Raw genomic sequence first — 27480 nt, 5'->3', positions numbered from 1 at the left:
GTTTATACAATATGAGAGGAACTGTAACTTCCTGAATTAATTTTAAATCTGATGAAATTAGCATCCATGTTATTAGAGACACAATAAAGGTTAAGAATTCATTACTTTGTTTCAAACTTAGTTTATCATAAATCTGCCATATGACACATAATAACTTTTACTGTTTTCCAGGTTATTTGATAGCAAGTTCAACAGTGTAGGTGAGTGAAAATGTGATAATGACTCCCCAGGGAAATCAGCCTTAAGACACAGGGATAGACATACATGGGCCTTTATTCAAATGGAAAAAACATATTCAAAAGTTGATTGTTGACTTCTTAAGACCATCAGTTACTTCACAGAAAGTCAATTCAAACAAATAAGTAGGCTTAGAAAAATTTTTAAAAAACTAAGAATCTATTGACTCTTCTAGTCTAAACTTAAAACATTTAACATCTTGTGTGCTAGAATACATGAATTGATTGTATATAACAGAATTTATATTAGTATTTTTGATCCGGTACAGAATTACGTGTTAAAAGGAATGGCAGCCCAATTTGATTTGATATAAACAGACAAAATTAATTAGAAAGCACAGAAATGAGTTGTTTTCCTTTCTTCCCTACACAGTAAACATATCAAGATACAAGTATGAACAGCACTAGTCCAAAAGTTTTGCTGAAGGTAAATCAATGGAGATACATTGACTTTTCTGTACAATTCATTGATGGGCATTAATGTATAGCATTGTTTTTCTCCAATAAGTTGCATTAAGCTTGAAATTTGAAATTTGATAACTGGTTATTTTTCAGTATACGAGAAATGTTTATATTGGCAGAGCGCAGATGCACATTTTTATTTAAACTATAGTATCAATCTTTTCAAATGCCAGACAGCGCTTGCAAGCCCTTGACTATGGAGATGCTGGTAAACTGTCACACAGCTTTACATAGTGATAGAACAACTCACAGCATGACCCTTCCTCTTGAGTTATCACTGTGCATTGTAACATTGGATGTTGTTTAGTCTCTCTTTTCTTTAGGATCTACAGATTTACAATTTAATATTTCTTCTTATCACAAGCACATGCATGTTTTACTTGAAAGCTTTATATGAGGAAGGGTAATGCATTTTTTAAGGGGTTTGAATAGATAGTGTTAAGGAACAAAACCAAAATTCTTTCTAAATAAAAACCAGAGATGGTAGAGATAATCATATATGACTCATGCAATTAGGTACATCATTATGCTTGTCAAATACTCTACTTTGCTTCTAATAATACATTCACATACCCCTTTGTGTGCATTGAAAGGCTGACTCAGAACACATCCCTGGGCACTGAAATTAAAAAAAAAAAATAGTCTTTACTTTCAAATTGCCTTCTGGTGTTTTAAATACTATCATCCATGCACATCTCTCAAAGTTTATCACTCTATTATATATATTCAGAATAAAGAACCAGAAAGTTCTTGTAGATTTGATCACACATATAGAGAGAATCATGAGGCTGAAAGGAAATTTTAAAGGTCACTAGTATACAAAGAATGGTGTTTTTTTTTAGTAAACAAAGAATGATGTTTTCATGCATATAGTGGCAAGTTACACATTTCTAATTTTTCCAGTTTCCAATTTGACTATGTTCTTTTCTTTGCATTCACAGGGAGGGTTAGCCATTAAAAGAACATAAACAAAAATTAGTGCAAGGAGCACCCAATACAAGTAGTGTAAATACAACATAAACGACAATCCTAGGAAAAACAATACTCATTTCATAGCTTAGCATGAGACAAGCAGTGTAAGAATAAAACTGCAGTAATTCCGCCACTTAAGCTGCTTTTATCCTTACCTAGTATTCCATACATTGTTATTTAAAGCAAATTCAAAACTCAGTTGAGAACTCTGTATGATGAACATATAAAATACTGCTCTTTACTACGCAAAAACTAAACTACTAGTAAGTGATTTTATGAATCACTGTTTACATACATCGATTTTTACCTTAAAACTTTCAGGTAAGGATAAACACATTGTTATGCATTTTGAATCACACACAGTATTAGAAAATTGTTCTCAAAGATTCAAATCAAAAATAAATTAATGACCTCCATCCGGTAGCTATAATGGAAACCCTGGTGGCGTAGTGGTTAAGTGCTAAGGCTGCTAACCAAAAGGTTGGCAGTTCAAATCCACCAAGTGCTCCTTAGAAACTCTATGGGCAGTTCTACTCTGTCCTATAGGGTCACTATGAGTCAGAATTGACTCAATGGCAATGGGTTTGGTTTTGGTTTTGATTAGTAGCTATAATGGGCTATTGAAAGTATATAAAAACCAAAGTTATTATTTATTCTTAAATATTTGAATGATGTAATATGACATTAATAAATCAGTATGTACAAATCTTAACAAGCATAAAGCTTCTGAAAGCTATTTTAACAGAAGTTTTCACAGATATTCAGGCAGCAAGTCTATTCCTGGTTCTACATCTGTGTGGTCTTTTAGAACTGTCATTATCAGTTATCTATTTGTTATTGTGCTTGGTTTAAAGGAAATTTGCCATGTGATCCCTAGACTTAAGTCTTTGGGCCTGTTGTCAAGACAAATTAATTTCTGTGGAAACCCACTGTCCTTCAGATACCATCTAAGAAAGGTGGGATTAATAGGGTCCCTGTACAAATCTTTGTGTGGCTTCTTGGGAGTGGAGGATTAGAGAAGAGCATCTTGAAGTAGAAAATTTTACAATATATGAAATCCAATTAAAAAAGTTTTTTTTTAATTTTATGTATTAACTTTGCAAATTTTAAGAAGTCATATAAACTAGTATGGAGCAGTAGGTGTCAATCTTTTTGACTACTCAATTATACTGTTAGACCCACAAAGATAAGATCCTTGTTTAATCATTGTCTGGTTCATTTCTTCAGTGAACTAAAATAGTGTATTATATTACTTTTCAAAAATTGAATTGTTAATCTTCCTAAGAAAAATTCATTGAATTTATTGATTTTTAACTAAAATTAAGGTAATGTTTGCCATCAGTTTGTTTATTTTTGGTAATTGGGCATTGTTCACAATTAGAAATTTTAGGAAGTAAACAGACCTCGTATAATTTAAAGCCTAAACAAGTAGAAAGTGGACTTATGCAAAATTACCCAGACCCTTCAAGCTTACAACCTTAATTTTGTTGATTTTTTCATGAATTTTGTGGACCAGGTAGAGAGAATAAGGAGAAACTTATTCAGAAGCCTGGAATACTCAGATAGATACAATCAGTCTGAGTTTATGAGAAAATTCTCTATCCTCATCTCTCTTCAGTGACCTTAAAGGAAAAAATAAACTGATATAAAGAGCTCTCCTGACAGGTGTTTAAACTTGATTAAACTGGGTTTTGTACCCTCGTTAATTCATCATTAATAAGAACATAACAATACTCACCGTATTTGCCTCATGGAATGTTTGTGAGAATAAAAATTCGGGTAATATAGCCAACGGCGGGGGGAAAATACATTGGCATTAATACAGGTTGCTATTTTTTTTTCTGTTATTTCCTGGAGCTAAGAAACTGGACATTGCCTTAGTTTCTCACATTTTAAATATGAAAGTATAGTATATTACCGAGGCCATATGCAAGAACACTCTAATAAGAACATTTTGGTCTAGCCTTATGTGCGTAGGAATCCCCCGGAAATATTGTTAGCATAGAGTTTCTGAATCAGTAGGTATGGGATGGCGCTTGAAATTCTGAATTCCTAAAACACACCAAAGTGATTAGATGCTGTTGGTCCAAGGACCACACTTTCGAGTAGCAAGAATAAATATGTAATATATATTAATTAATTAATTTAATCTCTATGGTTCTTAGTTTCCTTATTGGCCAAATAGACCTAATAATCCCTGCCCTATGTTCTTCAAAGTTTTCTGAGAAGATCAAAAGAGATATTTAGGAATGATTTTGGTGTGAATATAAGGTAAAGGCTTCTTTCAGGTAAGAATCATTATTTGTAATTCACAGACATTAGCTGAGTGGCTACCACGTTATTCAGCACTATGCTCCATGCTCTAAGACATCAAAGAAACACAAGATCCCTGACCTCAGAGTTTATAAACCAGCTATATTCAAAACTGGTCCAAATAAATGAATATTAATTTTCATCTTTATTAATATATTTCTTCTGAATACAACCAATATGTTCTATGTTATCCCATGTTGTGCTGGCAAATGTTTACCAACCAGATTGCTGGAAAAAAAAAGTGCGTGTGTGTGTATGTATATATATATATATATATAATTCTTACTGATATAAGGGATGTGTAGCGTGCAATTTGCAAATAACAATAACATACACAACATTCTTTATTGTAAATTCCCATAGTGAATTGATTCTCAGAGAATACTTTCTTTGATTTTTTACCAGACTTTTGTATCTGTAGCCAAGCTTTGGTTGCAACTGGTGAACAAGTGTAGTCCTGTCATGAATGTTGGGTATTTTTATGTTAATGAGTAAAATGAAAGTGAAACAACCAACATATGTGTCACAACTTTACTTGTTCATCAATGATGTGAACAACTTCTTTGCTGAGTTTGATAACAGTTTTTAAATACTGCAAGACTACCCAGCCCTGTGCTGTTGAGTCGATTCCGACTCATAACGACCCTATAGGACAGAGTAGAACTGCCCCATAGAGTTTCCAAGGAGCGCCTGGCAGATTTGAACTGCTGGCCCTTTGATTAACAGCTGTAGCACTTAACCACTACGCCATCAGGGCTTCCAACTGCAAGACTAGTTCCTCAATTTTTTGGTACTTACAATGTAATGACTACAGACACATTATACTCGTAAGTTTAATCTGCATTATTAACATTTTCTACAACATTTTCTTAAATTTAGATCAGGAGTTGGAAACTATTTTTGCTAGAGGGCCAGATAACAAATCTTCTGGGCTTTACAGGTCGCACAATCTCTGTCGCAACCACTCAACTCCGCTGTTGCAGCACAAAGGCAGTCATTGACAGTGCTTAAATGAATGAGCATGGCTAAGTTCCAGTAAAATTTTATTTACCAAAACAGATGGCAGGCCAGATTTGGCTAATGGGCTGTAGTTTGTTGACCCCTAGGATAGAGAATCAACAAAATAATAAATCGCATGCTCATTTGTAGAACTTGCCGACTTCCATGGTACAAATACTACCACTATGGCCAATTTCAAGCTACTAACATGTTATCCGTAACCCTGGTGGTGTAGTGGCTAAGAGCTATGGCTGCTAACCAAAAGGTCAGCCTTTCAAACCCATCAGGCGCTCCTTGGAAACTCTATGGGGCAGTTCTACTTTGTCCTGTAGGGTCACTATGACTCAGAATTGACTCAACAGCAGTGAGTTTTTTTTTAACATATTATCACTGAAGGCAAGGGGGAAGAGATGTACAGTGTCACACCATTATATAGTATTCCTACTCTGCAGGCACAATAGAAGTAAACCTCAAGAGCATATATAATAGTAAAATGTCATAAAATAATTAAGAAGTGATGAGTTTGGGTACTTATTACCTTTTCTTTTATTATAATTTATTTAATTGGAGGTTTATATACTTTAATTTTTAATAATGGCTGTTTTTAAAATCTGTCTCACAAAATTCCTGAAAACTTAACAATCTGCTTTTGTAAGCCAGTAAGAGCCAGATCCAGCACACCACTAGTTTACAGAAATTATGTATAATTGTGCATTTTTACGTCTCAGCCACTTGTGTTGATACCACATAGATGAGGGCTTAGAGTAGAGAAAGGAGATTTAATATTTCTGCTTCCACATCATTCTCTTCACCTCATCACCAATCTCCTTATTTATGAACTAGAGAAGACTGAAATATTGAAGAAGGGGAAAAAAATGAAAGCATAGAGGAGGAGGGAATGAAGGGAAAGGTGGAAGGAGAAAGATGACCTAAATTCCAAATTCTCTACCCTATCACTAACATAAAGATAGCATAGTCAACTGATGGAATGAATATTCACTCCTATATAAATGAAGCATGCAAAAATCTACCTCCCCCTAAAAGCAAGAGCCTCCAAAATTGAGGTAACTTGCATTGAAGAGAAAAAAGGCAAGATATAAAAGACGATAACTAAATAGTGTCAGTCCAAACTCTATTAAATCATAACTAGGTGGAGGGAAGATGGAGAGGGAAGAAAAAGCACAACTATCTTGAGGTCAAAGATTTAGGGAACTCAAACCTTACAACACAAGATGCAAAGACCACAAAGTCTTAAGGGCTCTTTGCTAGAAGCTCCTTTTGTTTTCATATGCAGCACTGCCATATGTTTCAGTCACATAACACTGACTTGGACAGATGAACGTATAAGTGGAATAATTTCCACCAAATCAACACTATTGGCAAATATTTAAGTTCCTTCTGTTTTCTGTACAACTCAGTTCGGGAGAACAGAACAACCCATGGCTTTGTGTCTGGCATAAACTTCTCTGTGGTAGAATATTTTTAATCTACATTCAGCAGTAAAGCAAGGAAACTTGTAAAAACACTTGATGACTTTTCTCTGCAACATGTATCTTTGACATTAAAAAAAAATCTATAAACTCCAGAAGTAATTATGGTCATATATTTTTGCCAAGTATAAAATTCTGGCAATACAGTATATATTATAGACTACAATAGCAATAGCTAAAATGGATTTTTAAATATATAAATTAGGTTAATTTATGAAAAATTTAAATTAAAGAATATATTAAAATGGATTTTCTCTCTGTCCACCAGATACATCCCCTGCTTCATGGAAAGCAAACAAGCCTAAACAGTACTTCAGCAAACAGGAAGTCATGCATGTTGTATCCAGTCATTCTGTGGAACACTCCTAAGAAATACAAAAAGGATGTGGGTCATAGGCCCTCTGATTGGTATTATTGAGTTGTTTCAAAGCAGCCTATTCCAACACAAAGGAAAAGATTACAAAACAAATGGGAGCCATTTAAAGTTTATGAATAATATTTGCAAAAGTAGCAAGGCATGAACCACAAATTATCAAAAAAAAACTCAAATTAAGGTTTAATTTTGTCCCATGATAAACCCCATCAAGAAATCTGTTTTTGTTGAGAACTAGAATACCCATAACTTAATACTGAATAACCCAAGTAAAACTGAAATACTTCCATCAGCTTTGCTCAATTTAGAGGAGTGTCTTATCACAAGGGGCTAAGTTCAGATCCACCTCATATCTATTTTTTTTTAACTGTGCCCTAGGTGAAAGTTTACAGAGAAAATTAGATTCCCATTGATAGTTTGTACATAAAGTGTTTTCATGGCCTTGGCTTCATTCCCCACAATGTGTCAGCTCTCTCTCCATTTTCACCCTGGGTTCCACATTTCCTTTCTTCTTGAGTTTCTACCACTTCCTGCCTTCTCATCTTTATTTTGGGGCAAATATAGCCCTTTTGATCTTGTATAATTGATTGTTTTAAGGAGCAACTTCTTCTCAGGAGTATTGTTCATTTAATGGACTTGTCCATTGTTTGGCTGGAAGGTGGTCTTCAGGAATGGCTTCAGTTCCAGGTCAGAAGGGTGTCTTAGGGCTGTAGTACTGGGGGTTCCTCCAGTCTCTGTCAGATCAGTAAGTCTGGTCTTTTTTGTGAATTTTATTGTTTGTTCTACATTTTTCTCCTGCTCTGTCCAGGACCCTCTTGGTCCTAATCAGAGCCCTTGGTAGTGGTAGCTGGGCACCATCTAGTTCTTCTGGTCTCAGGGTCATATAAGCTGTGATTCATGGGATCCATTAGTCCTTTGGATTAATTGCTACCTTAAGTCTTTGGTTTTTTTTTCACTCTGCTTTGGACTGGCTGAGACCAATAGTTGTATTTTAGATGGCCACTTGCAAGTTCTTAAGGCCACAGACACTACTCACTTAAGTAGTATGTGGAACATTGTCTTCATGAACTATGTTGTGCCAATTGATGTAGAGGCTTTTCCGATTGTGCCACTTTTGTGCTCTATTGTCTATATTAATACATGAGGAGCACCTACGGTCATGTATTCAGAAATATCTACCACCAAACCTGTATGTGCCAGTGGATATGCTCCTGTACACCCTCCCACACCTCTTAGCATATCTATATATCTGTGTATCCATTTGTAAATTATTGTTTGTTAATACTGTCATTGTAGGATTGTCTACGCTATAGTACTTACTGTAGTTGCCCTTCATTCCTATGTTCCTCTCAGTGTCCTCTCTTTCCTTGGTCATGTTGTGCTGACTTCTCCCCTATTGTGTATTGCCTTTCCCTTGACCAATATTAACACATGTATACTATCGATTTGGTAATTTTCCTTCCCATCCCTAGTAACCATCAAAGAATATTTTTTGTTTGCTTGTTTTTCTGCATGTAAACATTTTGTTGCTACTTTATATTAGTGGTCTCATAAAATATTTGTCCTTTTGAGATTGATTTATTTCACTCAGCACAATGTCCTCCAAATTCATCTATGTTATAAGGTGTTTTGTGGATTTATCATTATTCTTTATCATCGCATACTATTCTGTTGTGTGTATGTACCACAGTTTCTTAATCCATTCATCTGTTCATGGGCAGCTACATTGTTTCCACCTTTTTGCTATTGTGAATAATGCTGCAATGAACATGTGTGAGCATATGTCTACTCATGTCACAGCTTTTATTTCTTTAGAGAATATACCTGGGAGTGGGATTGCTGGATCATATGATATTTCTATTTCTAGCTTTTTGAGGAAGTGTCATACCATTTTCCATAGTGGTTGCACCATTTTACATTCCCATTAGCAGTGTATCCAATCTCCCCACAACCTTGCCAGCATTTGTTATTTTCATTTTTTTATTAGTGCCAGTAATGTCAGGTTGAGATGGTATTAATTGTAGTTTTGATTTACATCTCTCTAATTGCTAATGATTGTGACCATTGCTTCATACACTTGTTAGCAACTTGAATGTCTTCTTTGGTCAAGAGTCTGTTCATATCCTTTGCTCATTTTTTAGTTGGATTTTTTTTTGTTTGTTTCTGTCGAGATGTTCAAAAAGACTTTTCATTGTGTTTAATTTTTAGGAATTTATCTACTTCATATTCTTCTGTGTGTGCATTCTTAATTATGTTTGATATTTTATTTATGCCCATATACTAGGGCCCCTAGCATTGTCCCTATTTTTGGGGTCCTGTCTCATTTTTTTACAGATAGATATCCAGTTTTGTCAACACCATTTGTTGAAGAAACTGTCTCTTCATAATTTTATAGAGTTTTGTCCTTTGTCAAAGATCAGCTGTCCATAGGTGGATGGATTTACTTCTGGGTTCTAAATTCTGTTCCACTAGTCTATGTGTCTGTTGTCGTACCAGTACCAGGATGTTTTGACTACCGTGGATGTATAATAGATTATGAGATCAGGTAGTGTGAGGCCTCCTACTTTGTTCTTCTTGCTTAATAAATCCTTAATTATTCTGGGCCTCTTTCCCATCCATGTAAAGTTAGTGATTAGTTTTTCCATCTCGTTAGCAAATGCTGTGGGATATGTAACAGGATTGCATTATATCTATGTATCACTTTGGGTAGCATTGACATTTTCACAACATTATGTCTGCCTATCCAAGAGCATGGTATATTTTTCCATTCATGTAGGTCTCTTTTGGTTTCTTGCAGTAGTGTTTTGTAGTTTTCTTTGTGTAAGTCTTTTATGTCCCTGGTTATATTATCTTAAGTATTTTATCATTTTGGGAGATATTGAAAAAGGTTTTGTTTTCCTGATTTCCTTTTCAAAGTTCTCTTTGTTGATGTAGAGTAATCCTACTGATTTTTATATGTTGATCTTGTATCTGCCACTTTGCTGAATCCTTCTATTTGTTCCAGAAGTTTTCTTGTAGAATCTTTACGCTATTCAGTGTATGAGGATCATATCATCTTCAAATAGGGATAGTTTTACTTCTTCTTTACCAATTTGGATGCCTTTTATTTATTTTTCTTGCCTTATTGCTTTCTCTAGGACCTGGGTTCTGGGTTAGGACCTCCAATACAATGTTCAATAAGAGTAGTTATAAGGAGAATCTTTTTCTGGTTCCCATTCTCAGGGAGAATGCTTTTAGACTCTCTACATTGATGATAATGTTGGTTGTTGGTTTTATATAAATCCCCTTTATTATGATGAGGAATTTTCCTTCTGTTCCTATTTTGCTGAGAGTTTTTGTTTGTTTGTTTGTTTTGGGAATGGGTGTTGGACTTTGTCAAATGCCTTTTCTGTGTCAATTGAGATGATCATGTGATTTTTTTCCTTTGTTTTATTTATGCGGTGGATTACATTGATTTTCTAATGTTGGACCATCCTTGCACGCCTGGTATGAACCCCACTTAGTCATGATGTAGTATCTTTGATATGCTGTTGAATTTTATTGGCTAGGATTTTGTTAGGAATTTTTGAGTTCATGAGGGATATTGGTCTGTAGTTTTTTTGCTTTTTTTTTTTTAAGTGATGTCTTTGCCTGGCTTTGATATCAGTTATGCTGGCTTTACAGAATGAATTTGGGAGTATTCCTTCCTTTTCTATGTTCTGGAATAGTTGAGTAGAATTGGTGTCAACTCTTCTCTGAATGTTTGGTAAAATTCTCCAGTGAAGTCATCTGGGCCAGTGCTTTTTTTTTTTTGAGGGGGGTGGTTTATGATTCCTTCAATTTCTTCTTTTGTTATGGATCTGTTGGAATTTTCTGCCTTAGTTTGTGTTAGTTTAGGTAGGTAGTGTGTTTCTAGACATTTGTACATTTTCTCTAGGATTTCAAATTTGCTGGAGTACGGTTTTTCATAGTATTCTGTTACGATACTCTTTATTTCAGTTGGTTCTGTCGTAATGTGACCCATCTCTTTTGTTATTTGGGTTATTTGCATCTTCTGTTTTTCTTTTGTAAATTTGGCCAGTGGTTTGTCAATGTTATTGATCCTTTCAAAGAATCAGCTTTTAGTCTTGTTAATTCTTTCTATTGATTTTCTGTTCTCTCATTTATTTCTGCTCTAATTTTTATTATTTTGTTTTTTTCTGCCTACTGTGGGCTTGGGTACTGTGGGCTTCTTTGCTCCTCTCTTTCTAATTGTTCAAGTTGTAGGGTTAATGCTTTGATTTTTTCCCTTTCTTCTGTTTTGATATGTGCATTTATTTCTATAAAGTGACCTCTATGTCCCAAATGTTTCAGTATGTTGTGTTTTCATTCTTGTTTGATTCTAGGAATTTTTTTTAATTTCATCTTTGATTTCTTCTATTACCTAGTAGTTTTTAAGCAGTGTTATTTAGTTTCCATGTATTTGATTTTTCCCCTCACTCTTCCTGTTATTGATTTCTGCTATTATAGCATTTTAATCAGAGAAGAAGATTTGTATTATTTCAATGTTTTGGGATTTATTGAGGCTTACTTTGTGGTTTAAAATGTGGTCTACTCTGAGGAATGATCCATGAGCATTGAATAAGGATGTGTACTTTGCCGCTGTTGGATGAAGTGTTCCATATATGTCTATGAGGTTTAGTTGGTTAATTGTGGTATTTAGATCTTCTGTGTCTTTGTTGAGTTTCTTTCCAGTTATTCTGTCCTTCACCAAGAGTGTTGTGTTAAAGTCTCCTAATATTATTGTGGAAGTGTCTATTTTTCTTTTCAGCCCTGTTAGAGTTTGTTTTATGTATTTTGGAGCTCTGTCATTGGGTGCACATGTATTTATTATAGTTATGTTCTCTTAGTGGATTGACCCCTTGGTGGATTTATCCTTTAATCATTATATAATGTCTTTCATTGCCTTTTATGGTGGATTTTGTCTTAAAGTCTATTTTTTTGGAGTTTAGTATTGCCACTACTTCTCTCTTTAGTTATTGTTTGCTTGATATATCTTTGACTTTCCTTTCAGTTTTAGTTTATTTATATCTTTATGTGTAAGGTATATCTCTTGCAGACACAAGGGTTTTTTTGGGTTTTTTTTTTTTAATCCATTCTGTCACTCTCTTCACTGGTGCATTTAGGCCATTTGCATTCAGTGTGATTATTGATAGTTATGAGTTCATTGCTGCCATTTTGTTATTCTTTTTTGTGGTGTTGACAATTTCTTTGTTCTGCTTAATTTTCAGAGCTGAGTTTGTTTATTTTAATTGTGGATTGTTTTTTCATTTCTTTCATTGTTCCTAGTTTTGTGTGTATTGTCTCCATGATTTTCTTCTTTTATATTTAGATGAGTAAATTTGTTAAATTTCTTTGCGATTATCCTGAAATTTACCTTTATCGTCCTAAGTTTAAAAGAGTTATTTATTTCTTGACTTCCTCTCCATATGAAATTTCTAAACCTACACCATTTATTCCCCCCCTTTATGTTTTGAAGTGGTCACCAGTTACAGATTGACAACTCTGGTTTTATATTTTACATCTTGTTATTTTTAAGAGTTCTTTATCTGGATTTATATCTGGCTGACATCATGTGTTTTAATCTCAGGTTATTATCTGGCATTGTTAGTTTTCCATCTGAAGGACTCCCTGTAACATTTCTTGTAAAGTTGGTTTGGTTTTTACAAATTCCCTTAATTTCTGTTTTTCTGGAAATGTCCTAATTTCACCATCGTATTTGAGGGATAATTTTGCTGGTTATATAACTCTTGGCTGGCAGTTTTTTTTTTTTCTTTCAAGGTTTTATGTATGAAATGCCATTTCCTTCTTGCCTCCATGGTTTCTGACAAGTAGTCAGAGCTTAGTCTTATCAGTGCTCCTTTGTAGATGATCTTTCATTTTTCCAGAGCTTCTTTCAGGGTTCTTTCTTTGTCTTTGGTTTTGAAAAGTTTGATTATGATATGTCTTGGTGTTCTTCTTTTGGGATCTATTCTGTATGACATTCGTTGTCCTTCCTTGATGGTTATCTTCCCATCTTTCATGATATTAGGGAAGTTTTGTCAGCGAATCATCAACAATTCTCAGTTTTTTTGTTGACTTCTCCCCTTCTAGGATTCTGATCATGTGTAAGTTATTCTTCTTGATGGTATCCCACATAACTCAGGCTTTCTTCATTTTTCTTCTTTTCATGTGTGGGTGTGTGCGTGTGTTCTTCGAACAGTTTAGTGTCAAGGAATTTGTCTTCTATTCTGTTGCTTCTGTCTTCCATTGTTTCCTTTCTACTCCTCTGACTTTCCACTGAGTTATCTGTTTTTGAAATTTTATTGTTAAGCTTCTGGATTTCTAGTTGCTCTTTTTGTATGGTTTCCAATTATCTATTTATTTTGATATTTTGTTTTTGTGTTGTTTTCCTGAATTCTTCTAGTGGTTTGTCTGTGCTTTCCTTGGTTTTGTCTGTGTTTTCCTTGATACCGTTGAGGATTCTATACATAAATCTTTTTAATGCCTTATCAGGAAGCTCCATTACTTGTTTTTCTTCCTCAGGGAGGGTTTCTGGTTCTTTATTTTGGTCACTTGCTAGAGTCCTACTCTGCCTCCTTAAGTGATTTGCTATTGTCTGTTGCTTTGGCACACAAAGGGATTGTTGTATTTATTTTTTAATTGTATTAATTGCTCACTGGGTCTTATTTTTATGTTGTGTTTTGTTTTGATGATTCCTGGCAGGCATGGTGGGTGTGGTGCTTTGGTTGTTGGACTGGCCATGCTGGAGTACTCTCTACCTGTGCCCATGCAAATAATGTGGTGGGTAAGTGTGGGAGCTCGGGCCTCTGTTTACTGGTCTTGTGGGGCAGCTGAGGGTGGGTTGGCTGGGCTTTGGTTTCTTTGTTTCAGTGGCACAAGAGTAGGAAGTGAAACGCTCCTTGCAGGTTGAGCATCCAGTGTGGTGGGTGCGGTGGGCAGGTGAAGGCATGATCATCACCTCTTGCTAGTTGGGGGAAGGTGTGAGTGGTAGAAGGGGGCAGCTGATGGACATGTGGACAGTCATTCTACCTCCTCCTCCTCCTGGGTGGGGGGATGGAAAAAGGAACAGCAGGCAGATGCCTGCTCGGTCACGCCATATCTGTCTGTTGCTGGACAGGGGAAGGGAGGTAATGACCTCAGGGGGGATATGCACGCAGTTGTGACTCCTCCGTACCTCACTGGATGGGTTGAGGGAGGGAGTCATATCTGGCAGTTGCACACACAGTGGTGGCACTTCCACCTTGTGCCCAGTGGGTGGAGGGAGGAAGGGGCTGTAGGTGGATGCACATGCTGTTGTGGCTTCTCTGCCCCTTGCCGTGCTGGTTAAGGGAGGGAGTCTAGCCTGGCTGAAGCATTCACAGTGGTGCTGCCTTGCACCTGGCAGGGGGAGGAAGGAAGAGGCTGCAAGGGGATGCACATGCAGTCGCAACTCCGCTGGCCCTCACTGGGTGGGCTAAGGGAGGAAGTCATACCTGGTTGATGTGCACACCAGGTAGGGGGAGAGAGGAAGTGGCTGTGATGGGATGTGCATGCAATTGTGGCTCCTCTCTCCCTCACTGGGTGGGTTGAAAGAGGGAGTTGTGCCTGGCAGATGTGTGCACAGTGGCGCCTCCTTCACATTGTGCCAGGCAGGGGGAAGGAAGGTGGGGAGGCAAGGAGGTGAGCACTCAGTCGTGACTCCTCAACCCCTTGCCAGGTGGAAGGAAAAAGGAGGGAATGGCAAGTGATATCTCTTGCTGTCTTTTTGCTACTGTTCCCCACCGGGCCCATGGAGGGGTGTAGCTGGTGAGTGAGCATATGCACAGGGGCATGCCTAATCTCACTTATCAGGTGGGCAAGGGGGAGTAGTAGATGGGATTGGGTGGGGTAAGGGGGGAGAGGATAGGCTTGTGTTGTGGTCCCCAAGTCAGGAGAGGTGGTTGGGATATGGGACCCTCTGCCACCTCCACTCAGGATGATGGGGTGAGGGGGAGTACATCCCTCCAGCTAGGATATATGTGTGCCACATCACCTTGTGCCCTCTGCAGCCAGCGAGTGGGACCTGTCCCCCTCAACTGTGAGGAGGGGTTGGAGCCCAGGGACCGGTTGGGTGGAAGATCTCTTGCCAGCACTCCTCAGTTCCACCACCTTATAAGCACCAATCATCCCTGAGGTCAGAAGCTGCTGTTCCTGAGTGTCTCCAATTCTGAATCCTGGCTCCCTGCCTCTGCTTCTTTCTGTGTGTGTCTATAGAGTTTCTTGATCTCTTTTGAGAAAATTGTGAAGTTGCCTTGCTGTTTTCTTCACTCAGGATCACTGCTGGCTTTGTCCTAAATGGCTGCATTGGACCAGGACAGCTGGCTGAGCTCCTCTGTTTCATGTTACTCCTCTTTAGCTACTTTCACTTATTTTTTTCCTTCCAGTCACTGTTTGGTTCAGTTCTTAGACCTTCTTTTTTTTTTTTAATAAATTTTATTAAGCTTCAAGTGAACGTTTACAAATCCAATCAGTCTGTCACATATAAGTTTACATACATCTCACTCCCTACTCCCACTTGCTCTCCCCCTCTTGAGTCAGCCCTTTCAGTCTCTCCTTTCTTGACACTTTTGCCGGCTTCCCTCTCTCTCTATCCTCACATCCCCCCTCCAGACAAGAGTTGCCAACACAATCTCAAGTGTCCACCTGATATAATTAGCTCACTCTTCATCAGCGTCTCTCTCCCACCCGCTGACCAGTCCCTTTCATTTCTGATGAGTTGTCTTCGGGGATGGTTCCTGTCCTGTGTCAACTGAAGGTCTGGGGAGCATGGCTGCCGGGATTCCTCCAGTCTCAGTCAGACCATTAAGTTTGGTCTTTTTATGAGAATTTGGGGTCTGCATCCCACTGATCTCCTGCTCCCTCAGGGGTCCTCTGCTGTGCTCCCTGTCAGGGCAGTCATCGATTGTGGCCGGGCACCAACTAGTTCTTCTGGTCTCAGGATGATGTAGGTCTCTGGTTCATGTGGCCCTTTCTGTCTCTTGGGCTCTTAGTTGTCGTGTGGCCTTGGTGTTCTTCATTTTCCTTTGCTCCAGGTGGGTTGAGACCAATTGATGCATCTTAGATGGCCGCTTGTTAGCATTTAAGACCCCAGACGCCACATTTCAAAGTGGGATGCAGAATGATTTCATAATAGAATTATTTTGCCAATTGACTTAGAAGTCCCCGCAAACCATGTTCCCCAGACCCCCGCCCTTGCTCCGCTGACCTTTGAAGCATTCATTTTATCCCGGAAACTTCCTTGCTTTTGGTCCAGTCCAATTGAGCTGACCTTCCATGTATTGAGTGTTGTCTTTCCCTTCACCTAAAGCAGTTCTTATCTACTGATTAATCAATAAAAAACCCTCTCCCACCCTCCCCCCTCCCCCCCTCGTAACCACAAAAGTATGTGTTCTTCTCAGGTTTACTATTTCTCAAGATCTTATAATAGTGGTCTTATACAATATTTGTCCTTTTGCCTCTGACTCATTTCGCTCAGCATAATGCCTTCCAGGTTCCTCCATGTTATGACATGTTTCAGAGATTCGTCACTGTTCTTTATCGATGCATAGTATTCCATTGTGTGAATATACCACAATTTATTTACCCATTCATCCGTTGATGGACACCTTGGTTGCTTCCAACTTTTTGCTATTGTAAACAGAGCTGCAATAAACATGGGTGTGCATGTATCTGTTTGTATGAAGGCTCTTGTATCTCTAGGGTATATTCCTAGGAGTGGGATTTCTGGGTTGTATGGTAGTTCTATTTCTAATTGTTTAAGATAACGCCAGATAGATTTCCAAAGTGGTTGTACCATTTTACATTCCCACCAGCAGTGTATGAGAGTTCCAATCTCTCCGCAGCCTCTGCAACATTTATTATTTTGTGTTTTTTGGATTAATGCCAGCCTTGCTGGTGTGAGATGGAATCTCATCGTAGTTTTAATCTGCATTTCTCTAATGGCTAATGATCGAGAGCATTTTCTCATGTATCTGTTGGCTGCCTGAATATCTTCTTTAGTGAAATGTGTGTTCATATCCTTTGCCCACTTCTTGATTGGGTTGTTTGTCTTTTTGTGGGTGAGTTTTGACAGAATCATGTAGATTTTAGAGATCAGGCGCTGGTCGGAGATGTCATAGCTGAAAATTCTTTCCCAATCTGTAGGTGGTCTTTTTACTCTTTTGGAGAAGTCTTTAGATGAGCATAGGTGTTTGATTTTTAGGAGCTCCCAGTTATCGGGTTTCTCTTCATCATTTTTGGTAATGTTTTGTATTCTGTTTATACCTTGTATTAGGGCTCCTAGGGTTGTCCCAATTTTTTCTTCCATGATCTTTATCGTTTTAGTCTTTATGTTTAGGTCTTTGATCCACTTGGAGTTAGTTTTTGTACATGGTGTGAGGTATGGGTCCTGTTTCATTTTTTTGCAAAGGGATATCCAGTTATGCCAGCACCATTTGTTAAAAAGGCTATCTTTTCCCCAGTTAATTGACACTGGTCCTTTGTCAAATATCGGCTGCTCATACGTGGATGGATCTATGTCTGGGTTCTCAATTCTGTTCCATTGGTCTATGTGTCTGTTGTTGTACCAATACCAGGCTGTTTTGACTACTGTGGCTGTATAATAGGTTCTGAAGTCAGGTAAGGTGAGGCCTCCCACTTTCTTCTTATTTTTCAGTACTGCTTTGCTTATCCGGGGGTTCTTTCCCTTCCATATGAAATTGGTGATTTGTTTCCCTATCCCCTTAAAATATGACATTGGAATTTGGATCGGAAGTGCGTTAAATGTATAGATGGCTTTTGGTAGAATAGACATTTTTACTATGTTAAGTCTTCCTATCCATGAGCAGGGTATGTTTTTCCACTTAAGTATGTCCTTTTGAATTTCTTGTAGTAGAGCTTTGTAGTTTTCTTTGTATAGGTCTTTTACATCCTTGGTAAGATTTATTCCTAAGTATCTTATCTTCTTGGGGGCTACTGTGAATGGTATTGATTTGGTGATTTCCTCTTCGGTGTTCTTTTTGTTGATGTAGAGGAATCCAAGTGATTTTTGTATGTTTATTTTATAACCTGAGACTCTGCCAAACTCTTCTATTAGTTTCAGTAGTTTTCTGGAGGATTCCTTAGGGTTTTCTGTGTATATAATCATGTCATCTGCAAATAGTGATAACTTTACTTCTTCCTTGCCAATCCGGATACCTTTTATTTCTTTGTCTAGCCTAATTGCCCTGGCTAAGACTTCCAACACGATGTTGAATAAGAGCGGTGATAAAGGGCATCCTTGTCTTGTTCCCGTTCTCAAGGGAAATGCTTTCAGGTTCTCTCCATTTAGAGTGATATTGGCTGTTGGCTTTGCATAGATGCCCTTTATTATGTTGAGGAATTTTCCTTCAATTCCTATTTTGGTAAGAGTTTTTATCATGAATGGGTGTTGGACTTTGTCAAATGCCTTTTCTGCATCAATTGATAAGATCATGTGGTTTTTGTCTTTTGTTTTATTTATGTGATGGATTACATTAATGTTTTTTTGTGATATTAAACCAGCCTTGCATACCTGGCATAAATCCCACTTGATCAGGGTGAATTATTTTTTTGATGTGTTGTTGGATTCGATTGGCTAGAATTTTGTTGAGGATTTTTGCATCAATGTTCATGAGGGATATAGGTCTATAATTTTCTTTTTTTGTAATGTCTTTACCTGGTTTTGGTATCAGGGAGATGGTGGCTTCATAGAATGAGTTGGGTAGTATTCCGTCATTTTCTATGCTTTGGAATACCTTCAGAAGTAGTGGTGTTAACTCTTCTCTGAAAGTTTTGTAGAACTCTGCAGTGAAGCCGTCCAGGCCAGGGCTTTTTCTTGTTGGGAGTTTTTGGATTACCGTTTCAATCTCTTTTTTTGTTATGGGTCTATTTAGTTGTTCTACTTCTGAATGTGTTAGTTTAGGTAGGTAGTGTTTTTCCAGGAAATCAACATTTCTTCTAGGTTTGCAAATTTGTTAGAGTACAATTTTTCATAATAATCTGAAATGATTCTTTTAATTTCATTTGGTTCTGTTGTGATGTGGTCCTTCTCATTTCTTATTCGGGTTATTTGTTTCCTTTCCTGTATTTCTTTAGTCAGTCTAGCCAATGGTTTATCAATTTTGGTAATTTTTTCAAAGAACCAGCTTTTGGCTTTGTTAATTCTTTCAATTGTTTTTCTGTTCTCTAATTCATTTAGTTCAGCTCTAGTTTTTATTATTTGTTTTCTTCTGGTGCCTGATGGATTCTTTTGTTGCTCACTTTCTATTTGTTCAAGTTGTAGGGACAGTTCTCTGATTTTGGCTCTTTCTTCTTTTTGTATGTGTGCATTTATTGATATAAATTGACCTCTGAGCACTGCTTTTGCTGTGTCCCAGAGGTTTTGATAGGAAGTATTTTCATTCTCGTTGCTTTCTATGAATTTCCTTATTCCCTCCTTAATGTCTTCTATAACCCAGTCTTTTTTCAGAAGGGTGTTCTTCATTTTCCAAGTATTTGATTTCTTTTCCCTAGTTTTTCTGTTATTGATCTCTAGTTTTATTGCCTTGTGATCTGAGAAGATGCTTTGTAATATTTCGATGTTTTGGACTCTGCAAAGGTTTGTTTTATGACCTAATATGTGGTCTATTCTAGAGAATGTTCCATGTGCGCTAGAAAAAAAAGTATACTTTGCAGCAGTTGGGTGGAGAGTTCTGTATAAGGCAATGAGGTCAAGTTGGTTGATTGTCGTAATTAGATCTTCCGTGTCTCTGTTGAGCTTCTTACTAGATGCCCTGTCCTTCTCCGAAAGTGGTGTGTTGAAGTCTCCTACTATAATTGTGGAGGTATCTATCTCGCTTTTCAATTCTGTTAAAATTTGATTTATGTATCTTGCAGCCCTGTCATTGGGTGCATAAATATTTAATATGGTTATGTCTTCCTGATCAATTGTCCCTTTTATCATTATATAGTGTCCTTCTTTATCCTTTGTGGTGGATTTAAGTCTAAAGTCTATTTTGTCAGAAATTAATATTGCTACTCCTCTTCTTTTTTGCTTATTGTTTGCTTGACATACTTTTTTCCATCCTTTGAGTTTTAGTTTGTTTGTGTCTCTAAGTCTAAAGTGTCTCTTGTAGGCAGCATATAGATGGGTCGTGTTTCTTTATCCAGTCTGTGACTCTCTGTCTCTTTATTGGTGCATTTAGTCCATTGACATTCAGGGTAATTATAGATAAATAAGTTTTTAGTGCTGTCATTTTGATGCCTTTTTATGTGTGTTGTTCACAATTTCATTTTTCCACATACTTTTTTGTGCTGAGGCGTTTTTCTTAGTAAATTGTGAGATCTTCATTTTCATAGTGCTTGACTTTATGTTAGTTGAGTCGTTACGTTTTTCTTGGTTTTTATCTTGAGTTATAGAGTTGTTATACCTTTTTGTGGTTACCTTATTATTTACCCCTATTTTTCTGAGTAAAAACCTAACTTGTATTGTTCTATATCGCCTTGTATCACTCTCCATATGGCAGTTCAATGCCTCCTGTATTTAGTCCCTCTTTTTGATTATTGTGATCTTTTACCTATTGACTTCCATGATTCCCTGTTATGTGTATTTTTTTTTAATTAATCTTAATTTGCTTTTGTGATTTCCCTATTTGAGTTGATATCAGGACGTTCTGTTTTGTTACCTTGTGTTGTGCTGATATCTGATATTATTGGTTCTCTGACCAAACAATATCCTTTAGTATTTCTTGTAGCTTTGGTTTGGTTTTTGCAAATTCTCTAAACTTGTGTTTGTCTGTAAATATCTTAATTTCGCCTTCATATTTCAGAGAGAGTTTTGCTGGATATATGATCCTTGGCTGGCAGTTTTTCTCCTTCAGTGTTCTGTATATGTGGTCCCATTCCCTTCTTGCCTGCATGGTTTCTGCTGAGTAGTCTGAACATATTCTTACTGATTCTCCCTTGAAGGAAACCTTTCTTTTCTCCCTGGCTGCTTTTAAAATTTTCTGTTTATCTTTGGTTTTGGTGAGTTTGATGATAATATGTCTTGGTGTTTTTCTTTTTGGATCAATCTTAAATGGGGTTCGATGAGCATCTTGGATAGGTATCCTTTCGTCTTTCATAATGTCAGGGAAGTTTTGTGTCAGGAGTTCTTCAACTATTTTCTCTGTGTTTTCTGTCCCCCCTCCCTGTTCTGGGACTCCAATCACCCACAGGTTATCCTTCTTGATAGAGTCCCACATAATTCTTAGGGTTTCTTCATTTTTTTAAATTCTTTTATCTGATTTTTTTTGCAAGCTATGTTGGTGTTGATTCCCTGGTCCTCCAGATGTCCCAGTCTGCATTCTAATTGCTTGAGTCTGCTCCTCTGAGTTCCTAGTGCGTTGTCTAATTCTGTAATTTTATTGTTAATCTTTTGGATTTCTACATGCTGTCTCTCTATGGATTCTTGCAACTTATTAATTTTTCCACTATGTTCTTGAATAATCTTTTTGAGTTCTTCAACAGTTTTATCAGTGAGTTCCTTGGCTTTTTCTGCAGTTATCCTAATTTCATTTGTGATATCATTAAGCATTCTGTAAATTAGTTTTTTATATTCTGTATCTGATAATTCCAAGATTGTATCTTCATTTGGGAAAGATTTTGATTCTTTTGTTTGGGGGGTTGGAGAAGCTGTCATGGTCTGCTTCTTTAAGTGGTTTGATATGGATTGTTGTCTCCGAGCCATCACTGGGAAACTAGTTTTTCCAGAAAATCCGCTAAAAAAAAAATGCAGTCAGATCCCTATCAGAGTTCTCCCTCTGGCTCAGGCTATTCAGATGTTAATGAAGCCGCCTGGGGAGGGTGGGGGAGGGAACAGAGAGATAGGAGAGTAGCACCTCAGAATATAGCCAGAGTTGCTTGTCTTGCTTGGAATGACTATTATATCTGAGACTCCCGTGGGGCGCGTCGCCTATGTGTGCTGGCTGTGTGGAGATTGCCCGGGGTGGGGGGGTCCGGCCCGCTGGAGTCACGGTCAGATCCTCCGCTTCCAGCCCCACGCCCAGCGTCAAGGCTCCCCTACTGGGACGGTGCACTCTCGACTCCAAAATCAGTCGCTGCCTCCCGGGGACTTCTCGTCCCTCCAGCCACGTGGTCGTGCCGCCTCCGAGAACCAGTTGGGCCTCCTCCCGGGGTTAGTTCAGATGGGTGGAGCAGGTCCCCGTGCTTGTGCCGTGACCGAGTGTTCTGGCTGGGAAGCTGTTCTCCCCGCTCCAATACCAGTCGCTGCCTCCCAGGGACTTCTCCTACCGGCTGCGTTCCACGCCGCCCGCGCGACCCTGATGGTCCCCTTCCCGGGGTTAGTTCAGGGGGGTGGAGCAACTCTCCGTGTTTATGCCGTACCTGCGTCCAGTCCAAATCCCTGCGGGACGGTTCCCTGGCTCGGACGCTGCTCTTTCTGCTCCAAGACCAGTCACTGCCTCCCGGGGACTTCTCCTACCGGCTGCGTCCCACGCCGCCCGTGGAACCGGCTGGTCCCCCTCCCGGGGTAAGTTCAGGGGGGTGGAGCCACTCTCTGTGCTTGTGCGGTACCTGACTGGTACGCTGGCTCCAGGCTCTGGAAACAATCGCTGCTTCCCCGTATTAGTTCGTTCTCCATCTCTAAATCTGTGTTTGTTGTTCCGGGTTCGTAGATTGTTATGTATGTGATCGATTCACTTGTTTTTCCGTGTCTTTGTTGTAAGAGGGATCCGAGGTAGCGTCTGCCTAGTCTGCCATCTTGGCTCCGCCTCCAGACCTTCTTTTTTGATGTTGAGGGCTCCTGGATTGTTACCTGCTTCATTTCTCTCAGTTTTTTGTTTTTTTTTTTTTTTGGTCTTTGCTGCAGGGGAACATTATGGAGCTTGTGACTAAGCTGCTTTCTTGGCTTCCATCTTCCCACCCCATCTATTGCTGAGACTATCTTCTAAATAATTCACTTTCCTCTGGTCTCCATGATCTTCCGTTCCATTCTAAACACTGCTGTCTGAAACGTCTTTCTAAAATCCAAACTTCCTCATGCCACTCTGTTGAAAATCTTTCAGTGATTCCCTGTTGCTCACAAGCTAATGTCCAAAGTCTTTACTGAAAAGTGGGCCAATATTACTCTTCTGGAATCATCATTTCTTTTCCCCAACCCCTTCTACAGTCCCAGTCCTCTCTTCTTTGACTAGTGAATGTTTTTCACTCAAAGCCCAGATCTAATATTACTTTCATCATTAATTTTCTGCTGAATTCTCCCAAATGAATTAGTTACTCTCTCCTCTGGATGCCCATAAAACATTGCCCATGCCATCAGCCAAGGAAGAGGAGAAAAAAGGGAAAGGGAATGCAGGTAAAACAATGGATTTCACCAGCTAAGGGGCTGCCAAAAGCAGCTTCTACTTAAACCAAAGCACATTTAATCTTATATTTTTTATACATTCTGGATAAGACTTCATATGAAAAGATATTTTTCCTCAAAAAAACAAACAAAAAGTCATAAAGCACAATTGTATTGGAAAAAATATGGTCTTTGAAGCCAGACAGAGATGTAGGTTTTAAATAAACACACTCCCGATTTAGCAATGTGTGTTTTAGACAAATCCATTACCCTACCTACTTCTCCAACACCATCATTTGTCACTTACTCCTTGGAAACTACACTCCAGTTGAGCAAACAATGAGGTTTTCTAAACATTTCACACAATCCCACACCATACTTAAACAAGGAATCACTGGGCTGAGATGGAGTAACCAAACCAAAAACCAAACCCATTGTTGTTAAGCCAATTCCAACTCATAGAAATCCTATAGGATGAGTAGAACTGCCCCATAGAGTTTCCAAAGAGCACCTGGTGAATTCAAACTGCCAACCTTTTGGTTAGCAGCTGTAGTTCTTAACCTCTACACCACCAGAGTTTCCTGAGATGGAGTAGAAAAGAGAAAAGAAAACCAAAGTTATGTTTACCCTGGAGATATCCTCAGATCTAGAAAAGGCATCTGAGAGACTGAGCTGAGCTTTCAGAGGCCTCCTGAGGTTAGAAAGACAAAATTAAAAGTCCAGTGTCTGCAAACGATGAGGCCCTAATATATTTTCCCATAATTTGTGCTGAGAACCCAAAAGGTTAAAGCCTAGATGTAAGAGGAAGTCAGGAGGAAACTAGCCTTCACAAAAATTGAAGTTTGAATTTGAAGTTCAGAAGATATCAAATTAAATTTGCTGATTTGTCAGTGTCCGCAGGTAACTTGACAAAAGAAATCTAAAGTCGTCTTTGGAGAAATACATCACCATTCTAGGCCACAAAACATTTCTACAAAATGTACTCAATGTCCAGAACACATTTACTGATTAATGGACACACAAAGAAGCAAGAACCCATAAGCCCATAATCTAGAACCAGAAGAAATAATACAGAGCAAAAAAATAAATAAATAAGAGACACATAGGGAATCCAGACATTGATTTTATGGGACACAGACTGTAAAACAACTATACTTATTTTGTTCGAGATAATTGTCAAGTTTGAAGTTTTCAACAAGAAAATAAAAAAAGATAAAAATTGACAGAAATATATTTTTATAAAAAGGAACTAAATTAAAACTCCAGACCTGAAAAATGAAATAGCAAAATCAGAAACTGATTAAATGGGTTTAACAGTAAATTATACTCAGCTAAATATATAAATATAAATTTATATTTAAAATATATATATATATTTTTTTAATATAAATTTAGTGAACTTGAGGACAGGTCAGAGGAAACTATCCAAAATGAATTCCAAAGAGTCGTTGTGATGGAATACATGGAAGAGAAGAAAAGAGAAACAAAAGATGTAATGTGAACATTTAATTGAGTCACGGAAGTAGGGAAGAGAAAAAATGGGACATAATCAATTCTAGAAGAAATTATGGCTTAGAATTTTTCATTAAAAAACTCGCCAGTTCAGGAGGTGGGGCCACAATGGCAGAATAGCCAGATGCTTCTGGCGAATGCTCTTACAAAAAAGACAAAAAAATCAAATGAAACGATTATATTTATGACAAGCTAGGAGCCCTGAACCTCAAAGGCGAAGTTAGAAAACGGACTAAGTGGAAGGGGAGAGTGAGACCGTTCAGAAGCAGAGAGGAGGTGCCGGACCTGAATCGCTGAGATCCCTCAGGCACCATTCCCAGAAGCGGCTGTGGCAGGCTGGCCGTAGTGTTCGGCCGCAGTTTTCTCAGAGAGAAGCAGCCAGCTGCACAGCCTACTCACACCTCCAGAACCAGAGAGGAATGGCACTCTCAGCAAAATCTAAGTACTTGCATATAATTTACCACTCCCCCCACCAAAAAGCCGGCTTCGGTTCCTGTTGATTTCCCTGGGCCTGAGAAAGCCCCATTTGAGTGCACTGAGCCATGCTGCCGGACTTGGAGAAGGAATAAATTAACAACAGGGGGAAAAGATAATTTGCCAGCTCCACTAACCTGGGGAGCTCAGAACAGAAGTGGCTCCTGTCCAGGCATAAATGATCTGTGGACTTTGAATACCTTTCCTTCCTGCATGGAACTGTGTGGGCCAATTCCAGAAGAATATGCCCTTGCTGGCAGACTGTGACTGTTTAAGCTGTGCAGTGGAGAGGCAGGTGGGTGTTTGATATGTGACAAGGCTTTGCCTATTAAACAGGGTCCTCACCAACCCTCTTCAGGGGCCTAAGGACTGGTGGCTCCTCTAAGATCACCCAGCCCTGGAGACAGGGGTCCAAGGATAACTGGTACCTCCCAGTCCTTACAACCAAAAGCATTGGGTGCCCATGGTCCATCTGCAGAACCCACCCACCTGCATGCTCTAGGGAAGAGGGACGCACTTTCCTAGAGACACTCAGGGGATGGTTCTCAGCCCCCTGCCTTGGTCAGAGCATGACCACCTGCTGCAACCAGATACTGGTAGCTACACCAATCACCCCTTCCCCTCTAAGACTGTAAGACAGAGCCTGTACCACACACTTGATGACTAGCTACCTGGACACCTGAGCTGAATCCACACAAGAAAAGTGAATGGACTCATAAGCTCATATACCTGATAACAGCCCTAGCCATTTGGTGACAGGGCATCAGAGCCCCAAAGGTGAAAACACTCAAACTAGCTCACTCAAGCAACCCATTTGGGTATATCTAAACAGAAACAAAGCAAGAAACTAGGATATAATAAACAAACTTAAAATAAACTAATAGCAATAACTTATAGATGGCTCAGAGAAAACAGTCAGTATCAAACCACATAAAGAAACAGACCATGATCACCTCAACAAGCTCTCAAAACAGAGAGTCAAAGATCTTCTGGATAACAGTGTCTTCCTGGAATTACCAGATGCAGAATTCAAAAGATTAACGTACAGAACTCTTCAAGACATAAGGACGGAGATCAGGCAATACACAGAGCAAGCCAAGGAACACACAGATAAAACAGCTGAAAAAATTAGAAAGGTTATTTGGGAACATAATGAAAAATTTAATAAGCTACAAGAATCCATAAAGAGACACCTATCAGAAATTCAGAAGATTAACAACAAAATTACAGAAGTAGATATCTCAATAGAAAGTAAAAGGAGCAGAATCAAGCAAGTGGAAGACAGAGTTGGGGGCCTTGAAAATAAAGCACTAGGCACCAATATATTTGAAGAAAAATCAGATAAAAGAATTTTTTAAAAAATGAAGAAACCTTAAGAATTGCTCTATCAAGAGAAATAACATACAAGCGATTGGAATACAAGAACAGGGAGGGATAACAGAAAATACAGAGAGAATTGTTGAAGATTTGTTAGCAGAAAATTTCCCTGATATCATGAAAGATGAGAAGATATCTATCCAAGAGTCTCATTGAACTCCACATAAGGTAGATTTTAAAAGAAAGTCATGAAGACATATTATAGTCAGACTTGCCAAAACTGAAGATAAAGAGAGAATCTTAACAGGGATAAATGAAAAGTCATCTGCAAAAGAGAGACAATAAGAATAAGCTTGGACTACTCGTCAGAAACCATGCAGGCAAGAAGGCAATGGGATGACTTACATAAAGTTTTGAAGGAAAAAAAAAATATTGCCAGGCAAGAATTGTATAGCCAGCAAAATTATCTCTCACATCTGAAGGTGGAATTAGGATATTTCCAGATAAACAGAAGTTTAGGGAATTCATAAAAAACCAAACCAAAACTACAAGAAATACTAAAGTGAGTTCTTTGGTTAGAAAATGAATAATATCAGGTATCGACCCAAGACTAGAACATTGGGCAGAGCAATCAGAAGTCAAACCAGCCAGGGAAATCACAAAAACAAATCAAGGTAAAAAGCACTCAAAATGGGGAAACAGCGATGTAATTATGAAAAAAGAAGTCCACATAAAGATAATAAAGAGAGACTAAGAAATGTAGTCATAGATCTTTCACATGGAGAGGAAGACAAGGTGATATAAAGAAATAAAAGTTAGGTTTAAACTTAGAAAACTAGGAGTAAATATTAAAGAAACCACAAAGAAGACTAACTATCCTACTCATTAAAATAAAATACAATGAAAAAATAGAGACTCAGCAGAAACAAAATCAACAACAATGAATACAAAGAAAAGACAATATTTATAGATAAA

General features: G+C 38.2%; 1 pseudogene; it reads right to left on the bottom strand.

Moving 5' to 3' along the window:
• Positions 1-25258, bottom strand: part of LOC126068737 (uncharacterized) — an 87925-nt pseudogene extending 62667 nt beyond the window's left edge.
• Positions 25259-27480: the final 2222 nt, after the last annotated feature.

Source organism: Elephas maximus, chromosome X, assembly GCF_024166365.1.
Source record: "Elephas maximus indicus isolate mEleMax1 chromosome X, mEleMax1 primary haplotype, whole genome shotgun sequence".
Classification (NCBI taxonomy): Eukaryota; Metazoa; Chordata; class Mammalia; order Proboscidea; family Elephantidae; genus Elephas; species Elephas maximus.
Note: the sequence above shows the minus strand (reverse complement) of the source record. Positions and strands in the feature narration are given on the sequence as shown.